General features: G+C 41.7%; 1 protein-coding gene across 1 annotated transcript in view; it reads right to left on the bottom strand.

The window, feature by feature from the left end:
• LPAR1 (lysophosphatidic acid receptor 1) overlaps positions 1 to 23172 on the bottom strand; it is a 130160-nt gene that overhangs the window by 70108 nt on the left and 36880 nt on the right. Inside the window, exon 2 of the mRNA XM_018557227.1 lies at positions 8719 to 8868. The gene's annotated coding sequence lies outside the window, so the exon portion shown is untranslated. The remainder of the gene's footprint in view (positions 1 to 8718; positions 8869 to 23172) is intronic.

Below are 23172 nucleotides of genomic sequence, written 5' to 3'. Positions count from 1 at the left end.
ATACTAAATTTCTGCTTGCCTGTAGACTGTATTCAGTCTCCGAATGTCTTGCACAGCTTATCCGCTGTGTCATATTTTTGTCTTTTTTCTTCCAATTGGGGACACACAATATTCTCCCTAGAAATAGTTTTTATTCAGGTGGGACAAAGAAGTAGCGGGGTGGTTAGCAAAAATACTGTGCAGGGTTATAAAATGTTATCTTTTTATTATATTATATACAAACTAATATGACCATCTTACCAAATATATTACAAAAATATATGAAACTGCTTTAAAATTTAGGTAATTAACAATATGGTATAAAACAGAAATCAGTGGGGGACTGCTGACAAGCTGTGTGGCACAGTCGGAGACTGTAGACATTATGTGCAAGACTATCAAGCATTGCAGGCACTGATAGAGATAACAGCCCTTTTATAAGTTACTGCCCCATGTTTGATGTCTACCAGAGCTCCCATATCTTATCCTACAGTCTATCCTGGTCTTACCTTCTGCCCAGCCCATCAGGTACACAACACCACTACTGCCAACTCCAGCAGTGCTGAAGAAACAATAGCAATCAGTCAACCCAATGTTAGCCAGTCTTGAAGACAGGAGCAGTTAAGCATAGGCAGCACTTCTGGGGCCTGCAGGTATCTTGTTTATTGACTAGCAGGGTAGAGTAGAGATGGTAATCCGTACTGGCAGTAGTATGCGACTGGTGCTTGTAGGCAAAAGCTGGGCAGGTGGTGAAAACAGCCAGGGTAAGAGCCTGAGGAGAACACTGCAGATAAAAAAAATAGCTAGGGAGTGAAGCAGAGAGTGACTGCATACCTATAGCCTTTTAACGGGGACAGAGACTAAATCACTGAGGGTAATTCTTACCAGTTGAATTTGTACATTAAGCAAAGCAGCTTGAAATTGGGAAATCTGCCCTGTGCATGACCCATACAGACATAGCGTAGTCTTTTTGTTCTGAGTGTTGACCAATCTTACACATTTAAAAAACAGAAGAAAAACATACTCTGTCAGCTGCTCATATCGCTTCAGTTAGTTTGAAAGTTTAACCGCGGAGAGATGGAAGATCCCACAGAGGTCATGGATGTCTGTTTAAGACATAGACTGCCAGTGTAGACTGACATTTACAATTCCTTATCCCTTTAAAAAAAAATAAGAACTGGAGGAAGTATATTAAAGATATAGACTAAGTGACCATAACCATGTCTAGTCTGGTATTTGTGGCATTGCAGCCCATTTGAGCAGTGCTTGCAAAAATTTAGTAGCACATGGTTGTATTTCTGAGAGCTTACAAGTACTCCCAAGTGCTTGGTATTACCTGAAAATATTTTCCATGTTAAAAAATCTTTGTCACTGCTCAGCAATCACTTCCTTTCTCTAGCACTTCTCTGCCCCCGTGTGCAAATTCAGGAACAAAAGATGACAGGTGAGTGAACAACAGAAAGGAACACCCATTTGTCTTAGAGAGGGATTTTTACCTGAATGTTTAAACTTTCGGATCTGCAACCAAATTTCTATAGATTTCTTCCTACTGTAATATATGCAGTAGTAGGACAACAAAGCAAACAAACTACGGTTGTAACAGTAATGTTACTGCAAGTCAGATTTTATAGCTTGCTCTGAAGCATCTCTATCAGTGAGTTCTACAGGGCTAATAGTCAGCATTCTAGCTCTACATTTGTGTACTTCTACACTAAACTCAGGAGTTAAATCTTAAAAATGCATTCAAGTACCCTAACTATTAACAAAAATGTATCTTATTTCTGTATCACTCAACTGTAGATCTTTAAATCATCTCTAAATTCATGCTGACACTGGCCTTCCTTCCGAAGGGTGGCTACTTATGTTCCCCAAGGTCCCTGTGTGTGTCGTACAGTAGCCACCACTCCAAGCTCACTAGATCTCAATACAAACTAGCTAACTCAATATGAGATTGCAGTCCATCTCAGGAGTGAGCTTGGAGCGGTGGCTACTTTACAACACACACAGGGACCATGGAAAACAAAAGTAGCCACCCTCCAGAAAGAAGGACAGTGTCAGCACCAATTCAGAGATGATTTGAGGATCTACAGCCGAGTGATAAACAAATAAAATACATTTTTGTTAATAGTTTGAGTACTTTAATGCATTTTTAAGATTTAATTCCTGAGATTAGTGTCACTTTAACCAGGACCAGATTTTTAAGTAGTCAAGGAAGGCTATGGTTAGCATGGACGGAGTCTTTTCTGCATGATATCCATAGTGGATCCTTTCCTATGTCTTTAAAAGCTGGTGTTCTACCTTTCTGCTAGAAAAGTGCCTTCATGTAGCAGGGACAAAAAAAACTGCCCTTTCTTCTAATGTTTTTTTCTTGACAACATGCACTCTTGTCATGTGCCAGGATTCAGGTGTATTATGTCCCACTCCCAGATACAGTCTACAAATGCAGGTGTATACATATCCTCTTTTGTAACATGGCACATCTTGTAACATTTGTTCTTGTAACATGGCATATGTGATAATATACTAGCATGGCACAATTGGAAATACCCTCTCCTGTAGCAGTGGCTATATTGACGACTGCTGGGTTCACCTAATTTAGTCCCCAAAAGGGAAGTCAGACGTGAAAAAAGATTTGGGGGTCATAGTCGACTAGAGCTTAAACAATAGCATGCAATGTCAGGCTGCAGAAAACAAGGCTAGCAGAGTACTGTCATGTATTAAAAAGGGAATGTACTATAAAGGCAAAACAATAATTTTGCCACTTTATAGCTGATTTGGGCTCATCTTGAGTATGCGGTTCAATTTTGGTCACCAATCCACAGAAATGATGCCTTGGAGCTATAGAGGGTACAGAGAAGGGCAACAAAACTAATTGAGGGGCTGGAGGACCATTTCTATGAGACAAGGTTGCTAAAGTTAAATGTGTTCACCCTGGAAGTTAGGCAGTCAAAAGGAGACATGATTTTGATGTACAAAATGTTTAGTGGTTAAACTAATATCAGTAATAGACTTTTTACTGTAAACTCTCTGAAGAAAACTAGAGGCCACCACCTAGAACTGGAGGAAAAAATTTGTACCAAAAAGGGCGTAGGGGCTTTTTTTTGCTCTCAGTCAGAGCGGTAAAATTTACAACTCTCTTCTACAAGCAGTGGTATCAGCAGAGAGTATTGAATCATTCAAAAATCATTTAGAGGGCTATTTACAAAGCTGCCGGAGGCAGCCGAGTGGATAAACCAGCTGAAGTGAAGTGAGCTGAACGCTCTATACATCGGCTAGAATCAGCCGTACATTGGCTGCCTGCGGTCAGCCGAACATGCTCTGCGTGTTTGGCTGAGCCGAAGTGCAGAAGGAGTTCGACTCAGCCGATCCAACATCTGGATTGGCTGAGCTGAAGCTCCTGCAGCTCACTTGCTGCCGTTCGCCCCTATTCTCATAGGGGCTGAAAGGCAGTGAGTGAATAGTCAAATGCCACCGAGCAGCATTCGGATCGGCTATTCTGCTCGGTACCTCCGAACTACCGAGCAGAATAGAAAATAAGTGAAATAAAAAAGGTGAAAAATGGTTTTAAAATGTATGAAAATTACAAAAAAATTAAAAGTTTAATGAAAATAAAGAAACATGTTTCCTATTGGCCGGCATCTGCACATGAGTCTTCCAGCAGGTCCTGGCCAATGAATAACAACTGGGCGGAGCTTGTCGTGACGTCGCCGCTGGCTTCACCCAGTTGCTATTGTTTAATGACAGATTGTTTAGTGAGAGATCAGCATCCCCAGGTCATTTGGGGACGCTGATCTATCATTACAACTGGGCGGTTGGCTCCGCCCAGCTGTCATTTGCGGGGCAAACGGCCGGCCTTGGGCAGGCCATTTGCCTCACTTCGGCTGTCACTTCAGCTCAGTCGAGACAAAGCATGTGCCTTCGGCTTGGCTGAGCCGCTCGGCCGCCTTCAGCTGTCTTACGGGCTATTGTGAAAGTGTTTTCTCTCTTGTAGCATGGCAAGCATTCTTTTGTGTAGCGACTGACCGGTCCCATCTTACAGTACGCTATCCCTTAAAACATGGCTATCTTGTTAGCCATGATCCTTCTGATAACTAGGCACCTCTGGTAGGGCAGAACTGTTTAGGATATTGCAAAATAAAAGTCACACAAATGTAATCAATACCAGTTGTTAATACCTTTTTAGTAAAGATAAAACAAGAAACAAACATGCATTGTAAATCACTAAAGTGAACTTTTAACTGCTTTAAGTTGGCAAATCAGTCAATTATTGCAATCATTCTGGAAGTCACGTTGTGTCAAGTAAGCAGAAACGTGTTCCAAATTTCCACTACTGGAATGAATTGTGTGTATTCAATACTGTTCTCTAGAAGAAAGGGGAATTCTTTCCAGCTTAGAGAAAGTCGTCAACATGACATAAAAGCACAAAGTTTCTGCTCACCAGTACTATGCAGAAGCTGTGCTGCAGACAGGAAAATACATGTTCCGTATTTCTCTTCATTATTTGGACTTGAACTTGATCGTTATTTGAGACTGCCAAAATGTACTTTCATTCAGTATTGAATTCTTAGAGTATGTTATTGATCAGGAACACCTTTTTTAAAAATATTTTTAAGCGTTAAATTATATAATCAAAGTGTGAAAACTCCTAAACTGCCCATAGACTGTTATACTTTTTTTTTTAAATCTTAGCCAGCAGGCTGAACGAAAAAAAAATTAACAAAATCTTTCATCCAAGCTAAAAATCTGACAGTGGCTGGTGTGCTGTTGTTAGAATACCTGAACATTGACTGCATCCAAGAACAGTTGTTCGCCTGGCTCCTTCAATTTTCTGATCGAAAGATGTTTGGCAGAAAGCTGCCGACAGAGCCACCCATTTATCAAAAACTGACCGTAATTTGTTTAGTGTATGGTCAGCTTTACAGATTGTTTTCTTTAAAGAGCAGCCACAGTCTGTCAGTCACAGTAGAAAAGCCTGTACCCTGCCAGCATGCTACAGACTGGTACCCTTGCTCTCTGGGCAGAAGCAATGATCTCTTTGGAAAGGTCCATTAGGCCCCCCTGCTGAGTCAGAGATCTCCAATCAGCAGGGAGCATGAGCTTTCCTGATTGTAGTGCTATAGGTCTGACTCAGTAAGGGGCGTGTCAGACCTCTGCATTGAGACCACTGCTTCCCCACAGAGAGCAAGAGTTCCACTCAGCAGTTGGTAGCAGGAGACAGGCTTTTCTTCTCGAGCTGAAGCAACTTTAGAAAAAGAACACACTGTATGACTTTGCACTCCTTTAGTTTTTAGGTTTTGATGCACCTGGGGTGTATTTAGCTGCTTTAAACTGAAGGTTCATTTTGGCTTTAATTCAGATTAGCCACCTATCTCCTTTATCAGCATGTGCAATAATCCAGTTTATTGAATTTTGATGAACATCTGATTGTAACAATCTATGGGCCAAAAAACAATGTGATAAGGTTTTCTAACCTGTCTGATCACATATTTCCTTCAACAGCAGCCATCTGCGTGGGTATAGGACTTCGGAATAAAGTGACTCATGTCTATTGGTGCATTTAGTCAGAAATCTGGAAGATTTGGCTAGCTAGATCACTATCTGAATATGTTTAGCACACATAGAGAAATAATCAAGTTCAAATGAATGTGTATTTAAAATGCACGGACAGGGCAAAGACCGGTTGGTTTTAGGTATATTGTAAAAATTGACCTGTACTTCTTTTTTTTTTTTTTTTTTTACACTTCAAAAGCAAACCGTTTTCCTAAGGCAAGAGAAAGGTGCATTCCATTACCTTTATTAACCGGGAAAGCCTCTTCTGTGCCTGTCTCTAATTTAGTTTTACTTAACTATTGGAGCCTGACTTTCCCTGACTTCATGATTAAGCTTCACCAACCACATTCCCCGTGACCAGAAGGTTTACTGGGCCTGTCTCATTGGACAATTGAATGGAAGTTGGCATGGCCTAGTCTGAAGTGAGGAAACGTTGGACTGCATTAAAAAGTGAAACAAAAGCAGAGACCACAGAAGAAGCTTTTTTGGGGCTAACAAAGGTAATAGCAGGCATCTTGTGGTGCACCTTCACTTTAAATGTTTAAAATGGAGCACAAGTTCACTTTGACTGTACAGTGTACATTTTGTAAATTTTGTCAGGTTCAAACCAGTGTATCATTTTATACCTTGATAACCTGTACTAAAAGAAACAGAGGGGCTGCCTTTGCTGACCTCCTAAGAATACAAGTTGCCTGGCTGCCTCTGTCTCAGAGGCAATAATCCAGAACAAGCATGTAGCAGGTGAAGTCAAAACACTTGATCTGCATACTCGTTCGGGGTCAGTGCTTCAGAATGTATTGATGCCATTTTATAAGCATGACAGCCAACCATTCAGGGCAAAGAGACCTGGTTTCTTGATGGGGCACCCATCCACTAACACCTCCCCACAGTTCTACTCTGGGATCCTCTGGCAATACACAGTGCTCTCTGGTATATAGGTGCATGTGACCTTCTTTCCTTCTTCCCAGGATGCAATACTTAGGCCTGAGCAGCCAATCACCAGGCCCAAACACGATCATCAGGGGGGAGGAGAGACCGTCTTTAAGCTCCGACACAGACTGACATGCAGCTTACACAGGGAGTAGACTCATAGCTTCTGCAGATAACCAGGGCAGTAGGTTAGTGTGAAGAAGGTAAGTATCAGTAGGTGGGGGTGCCCTATTAGGGGAACATATCACTTTGCCCTGACAGACAGATTCCCATTAGGAGAAGATAGGATCTAACCACACTTTGAATTGTTTATATCAGGGCCTGTAATGAGGCAGCCTGAGGTAGAAAAGCTTGCCCCTTTCTGGCTAGAGCATCCCAGTTTGCTAAGAGCTCTTAGCAACCTGTGACTCTCTGGCCGGTGTCCCGCCCAGCTCACTAATGTCCCTGGTTGCCAGGAGCTGAGCGGGATGCTGTGGCTGGCGTCCCGCCCAGTTCCTAGCAACCAGTGATGTCAGTGAGCTGGACCGTGCACCCCCTCCTACACAAACCCCCGGTAACACCCCAGCCAACCAAAACACCCCCCAGTAACCCAGATAGCAAGGATAACTTGCTACAAACTTGTGGCGGCGTGAAATTGTAATTTTGTTAACTTGCTGCACACATTCCTGGCAAGTTGTAGACTTGCAGAACACTTGCAGCACAAGTTCTAGTTGACACTTTTTGAATTTGTAGCAAATTTGCTTGGCAAGTCTACAGCAAGAGTCCTGCAGGTCTTAGCAAGAGCTCTGCAAGCTCGCTGGTCTGGAGACTTGCAATGCAGACTTGATGTCTGCAACAAAATTGTGAAGCTTGGCAAGTCTGCAATAGTTTAGCAAGTCATTTTCAAACTTGCAGCTCAATTGCTTGCTATCTGGGAACATGTGCTGCTAACACCCCCCGCCTTAGGGTGTGCGAAAAGAGAGATGCCCCTGGTTTATATTAAAAAAAAATTCTGCCAGTATTTTGTGTTAGTCATGGTGCTAATGAAGAAAAATATGTAATCCTTCCCTATCAGTCTTCTAAATGCACATATACTGCAATTCAGTTCATTTGTATTAATTCCTATGAGGAAGCAATGTATGAGTAAACACTACAAAAAAAAAGGATTCTCTAAAAATGCATTGAATTTCTATGAAGTTATGTAATCCACAACAGTTGACTTTAGTGGAAATTGAAACTTGACTTGCAGATTCCCTGCATTGAGACATTGCAGTTTGCTACAGATGTCTGCATGAGCCGTAAAAGTTGCACCTCAAATCAATGGAGAGGGATTCACTAGATTCCATTCCCAAAAAGACACCTGGTCTGGAGCTGCTGTAAAAGCATTATTTCAATGGGAAGCTGTTTGAACACCTAAGCACACACTTTGAAACATCTGTGAACTGTAATGTAGATTACTTACAGGACAACTGAGACAGGCAAAATTAGAAATGATCAATTACTAGTTGATTGGCTAAAAAGGAATTAAAAATACACATGCACGCACATCTGAAAACATCCCAGTTTAGAAAATCAAAGTATATTAAAATTAAGGCAAAGTCAACCAGAAAATATTTCCAATGGTCACTCGCTTGCAGTCCACAATTAATATCATTATAGTGTTTTGTAATGACTTTGGCACTTCACTATAACTGGAGAGTCTGGTAGGAATATCTAATCTGTGGAATCCTTGAGAGAGAGTTAAAGTGCATCTATTGCCCAAACCTTAGTTTTAGCTGGAATAGGGAAGGGTCAAAGCCTCTGTCAGTTATCTTTGGTGTCTGTGTCTCATTGGGAAGTGTTTACAGTACTCCCAAACACGCAACAGGAAGTGAGAGAAAATCCATAGAAAGAGAGGAACATTCACCTTTTAGTTCTAACCAGATCAGGTGTTCTATTGGAAGATTTACCTTGCTGTTCTGATGAGAACTAGAAAATCTTGGATTTCCGATCGTTTCCTATAATAATGACTATGGTAACTCAAGATAAATAGTGTAAGTCTGTATTGCGAGGAACCAGATAGCAAAAAAGAAGAAAATACTTCAGCAGGGGTTCTAATCCTTTCTTACACTATCCAAAATTGAGACAAACTTTGGCTATATGTACAAGAAAATATCTTTTGCTTTTTTGCTAGCAGCTGTGAGATTTTTGGGTGGTTAGACCCTTAGAGTACACCTGGCAGGTTTTAGGGAACTGGGAACTCTAAGGGTTAAGTTAATGTTCTATATCAATAATTTTTACCTTCATGTCCCTGATCAGCTGGTTTAAATTCCCATTCTGTGCACGACTTGTCTGCCTCCTCCTTCCTCTGACTCCACCGGGCTTGGATCCAACAGAGGCCTATGCAGGATCTCCAACACTTGTGAAGAGGAAGAAGCTGTCTGACGAGTCCTGGAAATATACAAATTTGAATTCAAGTTTGAGAATACTTGAAATAATACACATTCCAGAAATGTATGAATGATGAATTATGCAGAACAAGACAGAAGTATAGCTAATCAGGCTTCCTAGAGTAAATACCTCTAACCTTTCTAAATCAGGGCACTATTATTAGTTATTAGAGACCAAGTCATGTGACCCCCCAATAAACCGCAATGAAAAACAAAGTCATACCTGAAAATCTAAGTAACCATTTGGGAACTAGAATCAAAAGCTGAGCACTATAAATCACTGTTTAAGAAAATTAGTAACTATGATTCATAATGTACATTATTTGTATGACCTCCTTAATTTGCACATTTAATCTATAACATATTTGTAGTTTCATTGGCTTTATCATTCAACTATGTTTCTCAATGTACCCGTAGGCTGTAAACAGTACAACTACATACAGTGTACCAGCATTCTGACACTTTCAAATACCGCCACTGTCACCCAATCATTAATTTAAACGGGTGACACATGCTGGCAGATTTGAGATTCCTGCTGCGGGAAATCGCAAGTTCCTGACGCAGGAATCCCTAAATGCACCTAAATTGTATGTGTGAATGAGGGCTTAAAGTAGTATTTAACACTCAAACTTGTTTTCAATAATGAATCCAGATCATACAAATATACATTGCCCAGCAAACATTGTGTCAGGGATACCGGCACAGGTGACCCCACACCTGAGCAGGTACCCACACAGGCAGACCAAACACTTATGACCACACCGGACTGGGCAGAATGTTTTATATACAGTTTAATCAACAGCAAACTAAACAACACCCAAAAGCAAACATAAATAAGCATCAACCAGACTACTAGCAAGTAATGGCAACAGGAGGACAAGCAGGTAATGGCAACAGGAGGAAAGGCAGGTAATGGCAACAAGAGGACAAGCAGGTAATGGCAACAAGAGGAAAGGCAGGTAATGGCAACAAGAGGTATCTAGGCCTGCAAATGGGTAACCGGGCTCGGGACACAAACAGGGTACAGAACTGGTAACAGGACTCTGGACGGAAAGCAGGGTTCACCGGAACTGGGGACTCAGGGTTCAAGTTTCAGGAAACTGGAAACGATACTGAGCCATCATCCTGACTGCAGGGAGGGTTGAAATATCCTCCCAGGAAGCACCAGGTGATGGCTAAGTACTGGCAGCTGGGAAACACCTGCAGGTGAGCACTGGAGCTGCAGGTCTCAGCTCCTGCGCCACCTAGCAGTAGTCGGAAGTTAGGAAGTGATTTAACAACTGAAGAATTGTCTTACTCACCCCACCAAAAAATGCACAAAAGAATGCGGTGGCCATGTCTGCAGCTCTGGGATCAATTTCCACTTGTCACAATGTCTGCACACAGTTTGTATATTCTGTGTATCTACTAGCTTTGAGGAGGGAGGAAATGGTGCCAGGGGGCGGGAAGTAGCTTGATTAGCTGTGTCTGTATATTTGTGGAGGCACACACAAGGGTGAAAAGTTATACTCACCTTAACCTCCTAGACCTGTCTCTCCAGCCAGTCTCTTGCTCTGCACCAGTGATAGAATGTCCCTCGGTGTCCCCACTGCCAATACACTGTACAGAACGTAATGTCTCACAGAACCTTAGACAGCCAGAGTGGAGGAAAAGTGCGGCTCAAGGGACCGGTCCAAAAGCTGTGAGGTTCAAGTGAGTATATCTTTTTTTATTTCCCATCTGCATTTCCCATCTGTCCGACCGACAGTACCAGGCCCATGATGCTCTTAATCCAGCCCTGAGTACCATAGTGCTAATGACGTAACTACAAATTATGGGGCCCCAGTGTAAAACTTTGGGGCTCCCTAGCTAACTCTCTCTATAGCAGTTGGTTGTGTCAACTGTGGCAATATGTGTCATTGATCCTAATATGAAGTATTAAGAATGAATGTATCAAGGATAGGCAGAAGGAGACCTGTCAGCATAGTTAGTACACTACTAGGGAGCAGTGCTGGGGATAAAAGTTATAGTAGTACTAATTATAATAACAACCATAATAATATTTTATATTATGAAAAAGATATGAATGCTTTTGCACACATTAATACAAACTTCTCTAAAATCTAGCTTCAATAAATGTTTTTCGAGAACCACAAATGTAAGCCTTATAAGGTTTTAACAGAAGTGAAACTCTGGTATTTGTGACTGCATTAATCATATGGTGTTCCTTTCAGTCTATAGCAAAAGTTTAGTGGGCAATAAATCTGCACCGCTAAGATAGATATGCAAATGCTTCTTACTGCACAGAGTGGGAACAATGACTAGAACATCCTGAGTCTTCAGCACCCTGAACACCCTCCAGTCCTTCTATACTGGAAACCTCACAATTTAGTTTTCCATATCAGCAGTGGCGTCACACGGAGGGTGCGAGGGGTGTGGCCCGCACCCGGGTGACACCATTGGAGGGGTGACACCAAAATGACTTACAGTCATTTTGGTGTCACCCCCCTCTTGAAAAGTCGGGCACTTGGTCATGGACCAAACGCCCGACAGTGTCCGGAGAGAGGAGGGGTGACTGTCTCCTCCTCTCTCTGCCGGTGTCCATCACCAAGATGGCCGCCGGCAGGTATCAGAATACGGCTGCGCGTGCGCGGTGACGTCTTGGCGGGGGGACACTCGGACACCGCTCCGGGTGTCACCCAGCCTCGGGACGCCCCTGCATATCAGCTCCTGTAATGGGGCCCCCTCCTATCCCAGGCCTCATAGCAGCTGTGTGGGCTGCATTGGCTATTGTTACACAACTGCATAGTACCTAGTTCAGGGACCTTAGCACCATATTACAAAAGTCCCTGAAGAAGAAATGTGGCCACTAAGGGTCAAAATAATTTTAAATGTCAAAATAAGATTTAACTATAGATTGCAGAAGGAGTTCTTTACTGTTAGAACAGCGAAAATGGGGTGCTCCCTTCCTCAGACAGTTGTACTGTATTAGTTGAGAGTGTTGACAAATTCAAAATATTTAGATGTCTTCCTTAGGGAGCATAGAATACAGGGCTGTAGGGATCGTTGGAGGCTCTAAATCACACACATGCACATAAGTTGAACTGAATGGATCTGTCTTTCTTCAACCTTATCATCTATGTAGCCATGTAACTAACATGCCTGCTTCTTTATTATCCAACCCACATACTACTCTTTACTACTTCCAGTAGTGTAACTAAGACAAGCGGACACGCGGGATGATGAGGCGAGGCCATCTGCTAATCACTACTATCTTAAATGGACAGCTATAATATAGATTTAATCAGATGGTGGATTTTGTTCTCAAACACAAAGCCAGTGTTCTGATTCTTGATTGCAACCTGTGGCAAACATTCTCAAATGTTTCCTGCACTTTCATAAAGACATAAATACTATCAGAGCCACTACATATGGAATGAAAACAGGAAAGGCTAATTGTTTCAAGACCAGGGCTATTAGTTGTTGAATAAAAAAGTATTACTTTCCGTTCTTTGTCCTGATTACACAATGAACATGGATGGGAGGATAGGCAGAGGAAGCATTCATTGAAATGTGTATTACAATGATTAGGGGGGTAATTAATTATACAAAGTAAGTCAGTGGAGCTGAATTTAACAAATTGGATGAATGAACTTTGTTCTAAGGGAGCATGTGTTTTTTCAGTACCAACACTACCCGGAGGTATATGGCAGTAGTCGGACGTTAGGAAGTGATTTAACAACTGAAGAATTGTTTTACCCACCCCACCAAAAAATGCACAAAAGAACGCGGTGGCCATGTCTGCAGCTCTGGGATCAATTTCCACTTGTCACAATGTCTGCACACAGTTTGTATATTCTGTGTATGCTTATGTAGGTTTGTTTGGGTTCTCCAGTTTCCTGTAATGATTCAAACAACGAAGGTTAACAAGGCCATAAAGCAGGCGTTCTTAATCTTATTTATGATTGCAGACCCCAAAATGTCTCTATGCCCTCTTCACCAAACTCTGAAAATCATCATCATCATCACCTCACAGTTTGGTTTAACTTTATGTATAGATACAGTAGTTAGGAACTCACGGTATACTGAGACGCCGCAGCCGGAGCGCATCCCGACATGGACGTCGGGATCCGCCCTACAGGAAGAAGGGAGCACTGTCATCGGATCGGGTAAATATAACTTTGTTACTTTTGATCCTAGGCAAAGACGAGCACTGAACCCTTGCAGTGCAGGTTAATAACATTTTTACCCATTGTTCTTCTTTAAAGTGTATCTCCAGGCAATAAAGAAAGTTTTGGCTGTACATACATTTTAAGAACCCCTAATCTAGAGCAGCCTTTCTCAACCATGGCACCCTTGGGTCCCTTTTGCCGCCATTTTTTGTGAGGCATTGTTGCATAGGGTCCCCCCTTAAAATTCTTACCGGACCCCTATCTAGGCTACTTTTTTGCATACTTTTAAAGGGTGCCATGACCGAAAAAAGGTTGAGAACTCCTTGATCTAGAGCAGGGATGGCCAAACTCCGGCCCTCCAGCTGTGGTGAAACTACAAATCCCATGAAGCATCTCTCTCCAGGAGTCATGTCTGTGGCTGTGAGAATCTTGCAAAACCTCATGGGATTCGTAGTTCCACAACAGCTGAAGAGCCGCAGTTTGGCCATCCCTGATCTAGAGTATCTGTGTTTGTATGGCTGTGCAAGGATATTACATTTCAAGCTTCTTCAGTGACAGGAACTGATGTGAATGGTCTGTGTACTCTGTAAAGCAATATGTTGACATTATAGGCATATGGGAAATGAATGGAAATAAAATGAATGGGTGTTAGTACTGAGGACACCTCAGGGGTTAACAGTAGGATACCATTAAAAACCAACCAGGTTGGAAGAGAGCACCAACCCCCTAAAAAAATGGAAGAAGTTTAAAGAGATGTAACAACTAATCAGATGATTGCATCAGTTTTCTATTCAGTTCTAGAATTACTGCAGCTGAAAATGGGATGCCAAGATTAACATTTCCATTTTCCTTCCAGTTATCATGACTCAGATTCCAATAGGGTAACAGTAACAGGGTCTCAGTAAAACTTTACAAAGCATTCATAGAGTCTTACGTAGCCAATATAGGAAACCTGAACTGAGAACTACAAGGGCCTTTTTCTAAGAATAGTTGCCTGGCTGTCTCTGGCTTTCTAAGTCCCTGACCTGAAAATCAGACATAGTAAGAGAACATGCAGCTTGTCATTGTTGACCTCCCTTTCTGATTGTCTGGCTGCTATGCTGATCGAATCACTTCAGCTCTTTCTAACCAAGAAAAAGTACACAGTTCAGGAAATCTGACTTTTATTCTCTTTGACCTGCCTGCTTGTTCATGGTCAATGTCTCAGAAAGTATTGAAGCCACTGATTTAGGATGGCGACAAATTAACTCATGTTTTCAAAGGAGAGATTGGTGATGGCAGCCTCCATATTCTTTCAGTACAGGTTTCTTCTAAAAGAAAATTATGGAAGTCTTTGCCATACCTGTTGCCATTGCCATGCTGTTCCTTTGGCTTTGGTACTGTCTAAGTCATTAACCCTGAATGAGCAAGCAGCAAGTTAAGTCAAAGGGAGTTTACCAGTGATTTACATACTTTTAGGTCAGAGGCAGAAGCTGGCCATACACTGGCATTTTTTTCCCGTTCTGTCTCTTGACCCCCCCCCCAGCGGGCTATTATATTCTGACAGTTGGCATGCACAGCTGTCAGAATACATAAAGAGTGACTGTAGTTGATTGGACTATTCAGCACAATTTTCTACCTGGCTGTTTCAACAAAAGTTGATTGAAAACTATGCCAACCATAGCTCAAATGTTTAAAATTCGGCCAGTGTATGGGCAGCTTTAGAATGTATTGAAGCCATTCCATCTGCATGACAGCCAGACAAGGCCCATTCACATGAGATCCATTGCGTTGCGATATGTTTTTTAATGGATGCTAATGCAAGGGCACTGAAAAATGTATGGGTGTGAATGGGACCAGTTAACATTACTGCGATCTGGTGTGTTCTGTTACAGTGCGATGAAAAAAAAGTAGAACATGCCCTACTTTTTTCCAGCGCAACGTAATGGGACAAAAACCGATGTAATCGTAACGCAATGGACTGGAAGTTAAAAAAATACATAGATGTTTGTCTAATTAAATAAAATAAAGATCGGCAAAGAGGAAAAAAAAACGCAATGGAACATAGGTCAATGGAAGTTGAAATTGCAAGTCAACAGACCCTCCATTGACTTGCGATTTCCTTCTGATTTGGTGTGAACTGGCCCTAAGGCTACACTACACCGCACAAAACCCAGGGCGCGCGTCCCGGGTGTCGTGCGGTCCTGTACAATGCAGGCAGCGATTGCCGCTTGGCCCCATTGATTTCAATGCGGTGACATTCGCGTGGCAATCGCAGAAAAAAGGTACCAGTACCTTTTTGTTGCGATACACGTGCACGGCTGTGTTAGCTGTTTGTGATCGGAAGCATGGGCGGAATCGTGGCAGGAAACCGCGCGATCCGCCCAGCTCGACTGGGCTGCCATTAGAAAATAATGACACCCAGAGCGCGATCGGTTCACACCTTGGCGACTCCTGACCGGGCGGCAATCTGTGCGGAATCGTGCACTTTGTGACTGCAAGTAACTTACAGCCGGGTGGGTGTTCTTACTATTGTGGCTGTTGTGATTAACAATAACAAATGTCATTTTGCATTAGTAAGATTTACCTTTTTAAAATTGGACTTACATGAGTACGCACCTCAGTTATGAATCCTTACATTGAACATTCCCACAGTAACAGCGATTCTAGCAAGCACAATTAAATTGGATTTGGTTGGGGTTTTTTGTGGGATCTTCCAGGTTAGTGTGACTTAGAAATGCCTCCGTCTATTACAGATCTTATAAAGATGTTCTGGTAAATCACATACTGTCAGATCTGCAAATTGCTGCCACAGTTAAAAAATGTTGCTGATGTAAGAAATGTTTGTGAAACGTCCACAGGAAAAATCCCTCCTCATCGAACTGTTGTAATAACCGATGAAGCAAAGCAAATGACACATAGCTGGAAAGCTGACATAAACATATGAAAAGCAAGTAAATTGCTGCAGATTATAAACTCTGACCCTCATTGTACTCGGTAAAGCTCATTTAATAAGGCAAAGAGCAGAGGGAACAATGACTGAGTAAAACATAAAGGAAAAAACGTATTGCATAAAAGCTTACTTGTAGTGTTTTTCATTTCCATAAATAGTTTTTTATTCACTTGCAGTATGCTTTTATAGAGGAACTTGAAGCCAATTAAATCTTAACCCTTGCAGTGGAGCTACCCTGCACTGCAAGGGTTAAGTGCTTCTTTTGTCTAGGAAGCTAAAATAACAGTTATACCCACCCAAACCACAATCATCGCTCCCTTCACCTCTCTGCAGCAATGGTATATCCCTCAGCATCCTTACATCCTTTACCCTGTATAGAAGGTGATGACTCACAGGACCTTAGAACATTGGAGCAGAGGTGGAGTGAGGCTGAAGGGTCTAAGAGCAAACTGGAATTGTGGTTCGGGTGAGTATAACTTTTTTATAGTTTACCTCCCTAGATAAAACAAGCACTTAACCCTTGCCGTGAGGATGTAACCCCACTACAAGGATTAAGATTTTATTTGCCCGGAGTTCTGCTGTAAATTTGCTAGAAAATGTGACTATTCAATTCCTTAGCACGTCCCCCTTCCTCCTTGCATGTCACAGCCCTCTTCTCTTCTGGGAGTATCTAATTATGCTCTGTGCTGGCCCAGCTCCTCTGCCCATCCCTTCACCCTCCCTACATAAACGTTTATGTAGCTGCTGGAGAACGAGTGATGGGGAATATTATAGGGCATGGGTAGATACTACCTGGCCCTCCAGATGAGGTGAAACTATAAATCCCATCATGTATCTGCTTCTGGGAGTCATGGCTGTGGTTGTCAGAGTCTTCAAACGGCTAATGGCATTTGTTGTTCCTCAGCCGCTCGGGGGCTGGAGTTTGCCCACCTCTATTATAGACTGTCACTTGAGCGACCGCTCTGAGGTTGCTGACATCAAATTCAAGATGGTGGCACCCAGCAGCAGTCTCAGGGCTTTTGAATGTCTACACAAGGGATGCTTTAAGCTAGTCATACACCGTTATGTTTTCTGAAGAAAGAAAATAGAACAGATTCCTCCAGCGACATTTATGAGCGTGGATGGAAGAATCCCCACTGTTTTCATTGTATTCCAGTGGCCGCTGTCAGAATACCTGAATGGAGCTTGCAGCTTCCAACTGGCTGCAAGCTCCATTCGGCTGAGGATTTTCCAACCGGCTCCTTCGATCTTCTGATCAGCAGCCATTTTGCGAATTTCAGCCACTTCACCAAAAACTGGCTGAAATTTGCATTGTGTATGGCCAGATTTAGACTTGGTTCACACCTGTGTGTTCTGAGAACTCACTGTGATTGCCACGGAAACGTGCACAAACGCGAAAATGCCCTTGCAGTGCCATTCATTTGTAATGGCACCCGAAACACGGCCGGCAAGTCGTGCAGTTTTGCGTTGCATTTCCTTTGACAGGATCTTTGAAGAAGGACACTACAAGTCCTGTCTGTCACAATCTCAATGAAATACAAGTGAAGTCACCACATTTGTAGGGAGAATCTGGAGGAGCCAGAGCATTGAACCCATCATCTACTGATGCTTTACTGGCTCTGATGCAAAAAAAAAAAATGCACATTTTCCTTTCTCTTCCAGGCTTCCTATATGCTCCCTAATCACTTAGCATCATGCCAAGAGTTGGAGTAAAAAAAAATCGGAAGGTGCACTTCTAGATCTAGCTTGTCACAACCCATTTCATAATACTACAAAATATAATGCGCTCTTTGCTGAACAACTGCTATTTTATTGGCCTAGGGAGAGGTTTTTTTTGTGGTATAGCTTGAGGTGTGTGGTTAATACAGCTTCATGCATTTTGAGTCTGGAAATGGATCTAAGGAATTCTATGAAAACATTGGAACTAATGTGGAGAGAAATCTGTCAGAATGTAAGCATAGCTTATGTCAGAACTTACCTAAAACAATGTTGAATTGTAACCACATTCCCATCCAGTACATGCATTTTGTCCAAGAATGTACCATGGAGAGATGCAGTAAATGATAGCAACATAATACTTGATCGGCAACAGCTGCAGTCAGGTGCGCATATCTCTTCTCTGACATGAGAAGATATTATCAAAATAACTCTAAAGGATGTATAAACTCCTCCAGAGCTCACATATACATCTTGATGAATTGGTCATGTGTAGTTCACTGCCGAGCTCGCTGGTATCTATGAAGCATGTAACATTGACATTCCATAAGTCTAAGTTCTAAGTATCTTAAATTACTTAAAATACTGATATTGCAAACTGCTGCATACTGCAATATCCAACAGTTTATGTGTACACCCCGTTAACTAGTACTTTGTAATTTACAATGTTCTGCAAAGTTATAGGAGATAAGAGGATTCAACATTCTACACATTGAAAATTAAAATTCCTAATGTAATGTCACCTAGTTAAATTGTACCTGTCCCCAGACTATGGACATTACATCATTTACATCTCAGCAAGCAGTAAAAGAGTTTTAAAACAAGCTATCCATCACCTCTCTCTAGGTGTTTGTAACTCAAAGATCACAACATAGACTCTAAGTCTGTTTCCGTCAGTTTCTAAAGCTGGGTACACACAGAGAAAATTTCGACCTCTGGGTGACCCAATCCCCTTAACAGAAGTCGATCATTCGAAGGGACATGCTGGAAAATCACCAGCTGAGCAGTGCTCAGTGCTGTTTGGGTATTCTGACAGAAGCTGGTGCCCCTGTCAGAATACAATGTACACAGCAGGAGATTCGTTCATCCATGCTATTAATGTGGCTAGAGGAATCTGTCATTTGAGGCTACATGATAAAAATATGACCGTGTGTAACCAGCTTAATTTAGGGTGTACTCACACTAGGCATGGTTGCCTTGTACCATGCCCAAGCACGATTGTCCACACTCCCCCGCTGATCTGCACTTACGTTGTGATCCGACCGAGCGCGCTTCCTGTGTTCACACTGTCCAGTTCCGGAGTATGCTTACGTCATCTGTAGCCTTACTACCTGGGTGGGCACAGATGGATGTAATCGGCTCCATTGTTCAAGTTCCGTCCTCGGGCACGTTTAGCAATCACATATATGCATACTGTGCAGTATTACAACTGAACCGTGCCCCAAATCACCTCTTTCAAGCGGGCCAGGTCATGGTAAGCTAAACTGTGCCAGAGCATGGTAAAGAGTGATCTCAAACTGAAGAGTCAAACAAACTGATCTTTGTAGGTCAAAGATCAATTATTTTCCATGCATACAATCCCAATTCAAGACAGACGACTATGCAAATAAGGGATTAGGCACTCTGTTAGGGTTACAGTTACTGGAGGTTAGCATTACGGTTAGTGTTCTGATTAAAATTACAGAGATGATTACCATTACAGTAGGGTATGTTTTGAATGGGCTTGAATGGGCATGAATTTGAGTGGGCTTCCAATTGACAGAAAACACACCTAGACTATTTTTTCGACAGTAGTGCGTTATCATGCATGGCAGTATGCTACAACAGAGTGAATTTGTCAAAGTGAATGGCATTGCAACACACTATGTTGTGATGTGTGCATAACTGTGCCTATGCGATGCATAGGTGTGAAGCTGGCCTTAGGGTTAAAGTTTAGTGGGAGGAATTGTGTTAGGGTTACATGAATGGTTGGTGTTAGGGATACAAAACTGGTTAGTGTTAATGTTATGGAGGGTTAGCATTAGGGGGGTTTATGGTAGGTCATTGCTCTCTGCACCAACCTACTTGTGCTAATGGTTCACTTTGGAAATGTTGAGAGCTGTAGTATGTTGCAGGCTGTTCAAGCAAATAGCCAGCACCCAGCTACATTTCCAAACAGATTAAGTCTTTCAGCATTTTATAGTTCATAAATATGGCATGTCATTATCTTAGGAACACAGCTCCAAAATATGTGTATATAACATCATTATGACATATTTAGAAAGGCAGGAGTGATGGGGTATCTGTCCTAGCACTGTTGTCTTACAAGGGACACCTGCTCTGCTGTTTGATTTCTTGTATCATGTAGGAGGCTGGATGACAGCTTTTGTTTTATTGATGCCAGAAATGCTTTAATCCAGGAATGTTTTTTTTATCATGATAAATTAGCTATTTTGAGCATTATATTATAAAGACGAGTACATAGATGGTGTGTAGAATATGTATCTGACCAATATGTTTACCAACATAATATCAGAAACATTTATACTTCACAAAAATTATGTAATACCCTGATAATGGCCTCAGCAGGTCCAGAGATGGACAAGCAGAAGCCTTGAGAGTTATTAAAATGGCATGTAATGCCAAATAATCCAATGTGCTACCATCAACACAGCATTGAAATATCACACTTGACTTTATTGCTAAACTAAATGTGGTAGTAAAGGGAACCTCTTTAAAAAACGACTCCTTTGTGAATTATTCTGAAAACGTGGAATTGTCCTCTTACGCGTAGGCCCCAGATTTTATTGGGAACTAGAGCTGTAGGTATATATTTTGCCCACCTACTTATCATATCTGCTCACTTATACCAGATAAGTACCCATGTAGGATGGTCTTGACAAATGGGGCCTTGCTATTGTTCCAAGGATGCTGGAATCATGTGGTGGTATTTTTCCCTAGCCACCCCAGTTTAGTATAATAAAATGCTATATAAAGCAACCTGTGTATGTGCAATAAACAGAAAACAATATTTGATTTTTTTTTTACACATCCAGCTTGTAAGTGGACCATACGTGTGTTATAATTGTCTTTTTTTATCAGGCCGTGCTCAAGGAAAAATAAAAACGCTGTGTTAAAAATAAGTGAAAAAAGCTGGAAAATAGAGTGTCTGGCATTCCATGAAAAAGCAAAACTATTTGGCCTAATTTAATTTAAAACCGTTTTAGGTTAAATGTCCAAGTGAAAAAGAATTTACTGGAATAAATAGTTAGATGCTAATGAGTTTTCATATGGAAGAAAAACATGTTGTTGTTCAAACTAAACTTAAAGTATATACTGTATAAATCCAAAGCCAAAATGTATATTGCAGTTTTCCATTTTTGACATGGTGGTTGTGTTAGTTTACTTTTCTATAACATGCGTTGCTGGATACAAAGGCACTGGGCTGTGCATTGTGGAACTTTTCAGACCTTCCTTTACTGTGTTAGTACTGTGTTCTTGAGGGTGGCTGCTTTTATTCCCCATGGTCCCTGTGTGGATTATAAAAATAGCTACCACTCCAAGCTCACATAGATCTTTCAGAATATTGGAATATCAGTTGGGCCCACCTTAAGCTTGAGAAAGTTACTGGTGACTATGTTTCTTGCTGTCATGTTTGATTCAGTGGCAAAACGTAAATCATCAACAGTACTCATTTCTTATCATTGCTCAATTACAGTTGCTTGGTAAGAATGAGGAAACATATTCAAGGTGGCAACACATGTAACTACTAACTACTATGTCTGATTTAGCTGTTACTGTTACTGAAAAGGCCAATCGTATGATCACAGTTGTATGAACCATTTAATGTGAGTGGCCATTGATTACAGAAATTGCAGTTGTACTCATAGATATTTGTCTTGAGCCAGAAATGTGCCCATGCTGGGGCTGTTTGAACATACTACTAGAAATGCAGTTTGGTATGTGATTCCCATTTGTTCTTGAGTTGCTAAAGTCATACAAAAGCTACTGTATTCCCACATTTGTGTCTGTTACTACTGGTTTATAGCACTAAGGTGTGAATGCAGATAATAGGTTGGGAAAGCCTTGACAGAGGAAGTACAAAAGGTCAGCCTATTGTTTGTTTCATTAGCCTCATCAATCGGCTACAAAATTATTTGTAGGAAACTAGTTATGAAGAACATTTCAGTGTGTTGTTTGTAATGTTTTTTAGCTTTAATTTTTAGCTTTAAACTATAGGCATAATTTTAGTTCCCACTCTCACCATACTAAGCAGTTTCCTCAAAATAAGTGCAAACCTCAGATGCAGACTCATTCACTGACTGATGAAATATCATGTGTAATGAGCCTGGGTGTTGAGCATAATGGCTTCACCTAGAAATGGACCATTATAAGCCCTGTACAATTCAGCAGGGGTGCTACAGAATGTAAGCATTTCTCTGTGCCTCGGCAGGCTGGGTTTGGACATGTTCAAACTAGTCCATTGTGACAGCATTTGCTGAATTCCTGTTCTGGCTCAGAGCCACACAGGGCCAGGCAACTAACATTTTCAGAAGGCCAAAAATGGCTGCCCACATATTTTTTATTAGGTGGACTATACTGAATTGTTTTCTGAAGATAAGCTGATCTGGTGCTGCATTAACATATATCTAATGATCTAATAGATCATTTATAACCCCCATCAGGTTTTTTTCCATCTGTGTCCTATTGGGGATATTTCCCTTGATTTCCTGTACTATTGTGGTGAATTTTTTAGAATTTCTTAATCCCACTGACAATGTTCACCAGGACAAACACTCTATGGAAGTTGTGTGCACCACATAAGATGCAGCAACAGCAACTGATACCCCCTGTAGCGCAGAGGGTGTGTCCATGGCAACCAGTGAGTATTGTGGAAGGCTGGTTGTCACACAGACAGGAAGCATACCTGCTGTAGTGCCCTTCAATGAAAATTCTAAACCCATTAGGGAGGGGAACAAAAATAAAGACCAGGACAGTATTCAACCGAGCACCAGAGGTAGAAGCAGATGGGCCAGAAAAAGGTATGGCTGGAGATTGGCTTTAAAGCTGAACTCCAGGGTCATGGCCACCTTAGCTCCCTTTCCCCCAGGGCAATAAAAACTCTTTTAAGTTTTCCCAAATAAAGCCTTACGTTTTGATTTTAATGACAAACTTTCTTTTGTGATGTCATCAGCTCCTTCTGCATAGTTTACAGTGCCCGGGCACCAGGGGAAGAGTCAAAGCAGGCACCATTTGTCACATCCGATGTGTTTCTGAGGAGGAATTATGACCTACATTTCCCATGATTCTTATGGGAATTTACTGTTGCCGGATATGCCATGCGGGTATTGCTTAGGGCTGTTCACTAGCTGTAGACAGGTTGACGGGTATTTGCTTTAGGGTGTTCAATAGTTGTAGTCGGGTCACAACTGGAAACTGTGTAATTGTACATGCCAACGGGTAAGGATGGACCTTTAAAGATTTTTTTTTTCCTCCTGCATGAAATTCAGCTTTAAAAGTAGAAACT

The sequence above is a fragment of the Nanorana parkeri genome, unplaced genomic scaffold (genome assembly GCF_000935625.1).
Source record: "Nanorana parkeri isolate BGI_ZX_2015 unplaced genomic scaffold, ASM93562v1 scaffold274, whole genome shotgun sequence".
NCBI lineage: Eukaryota > Metazoa > Chordata > Amphibia > Anura > Dicroglossidae > Nanorana > Nanorana parkeri.
Note: the sequence above shows the minus strand (reverse complement) of the source record. Positions and strands in the feature narration are given on the sequence as shown.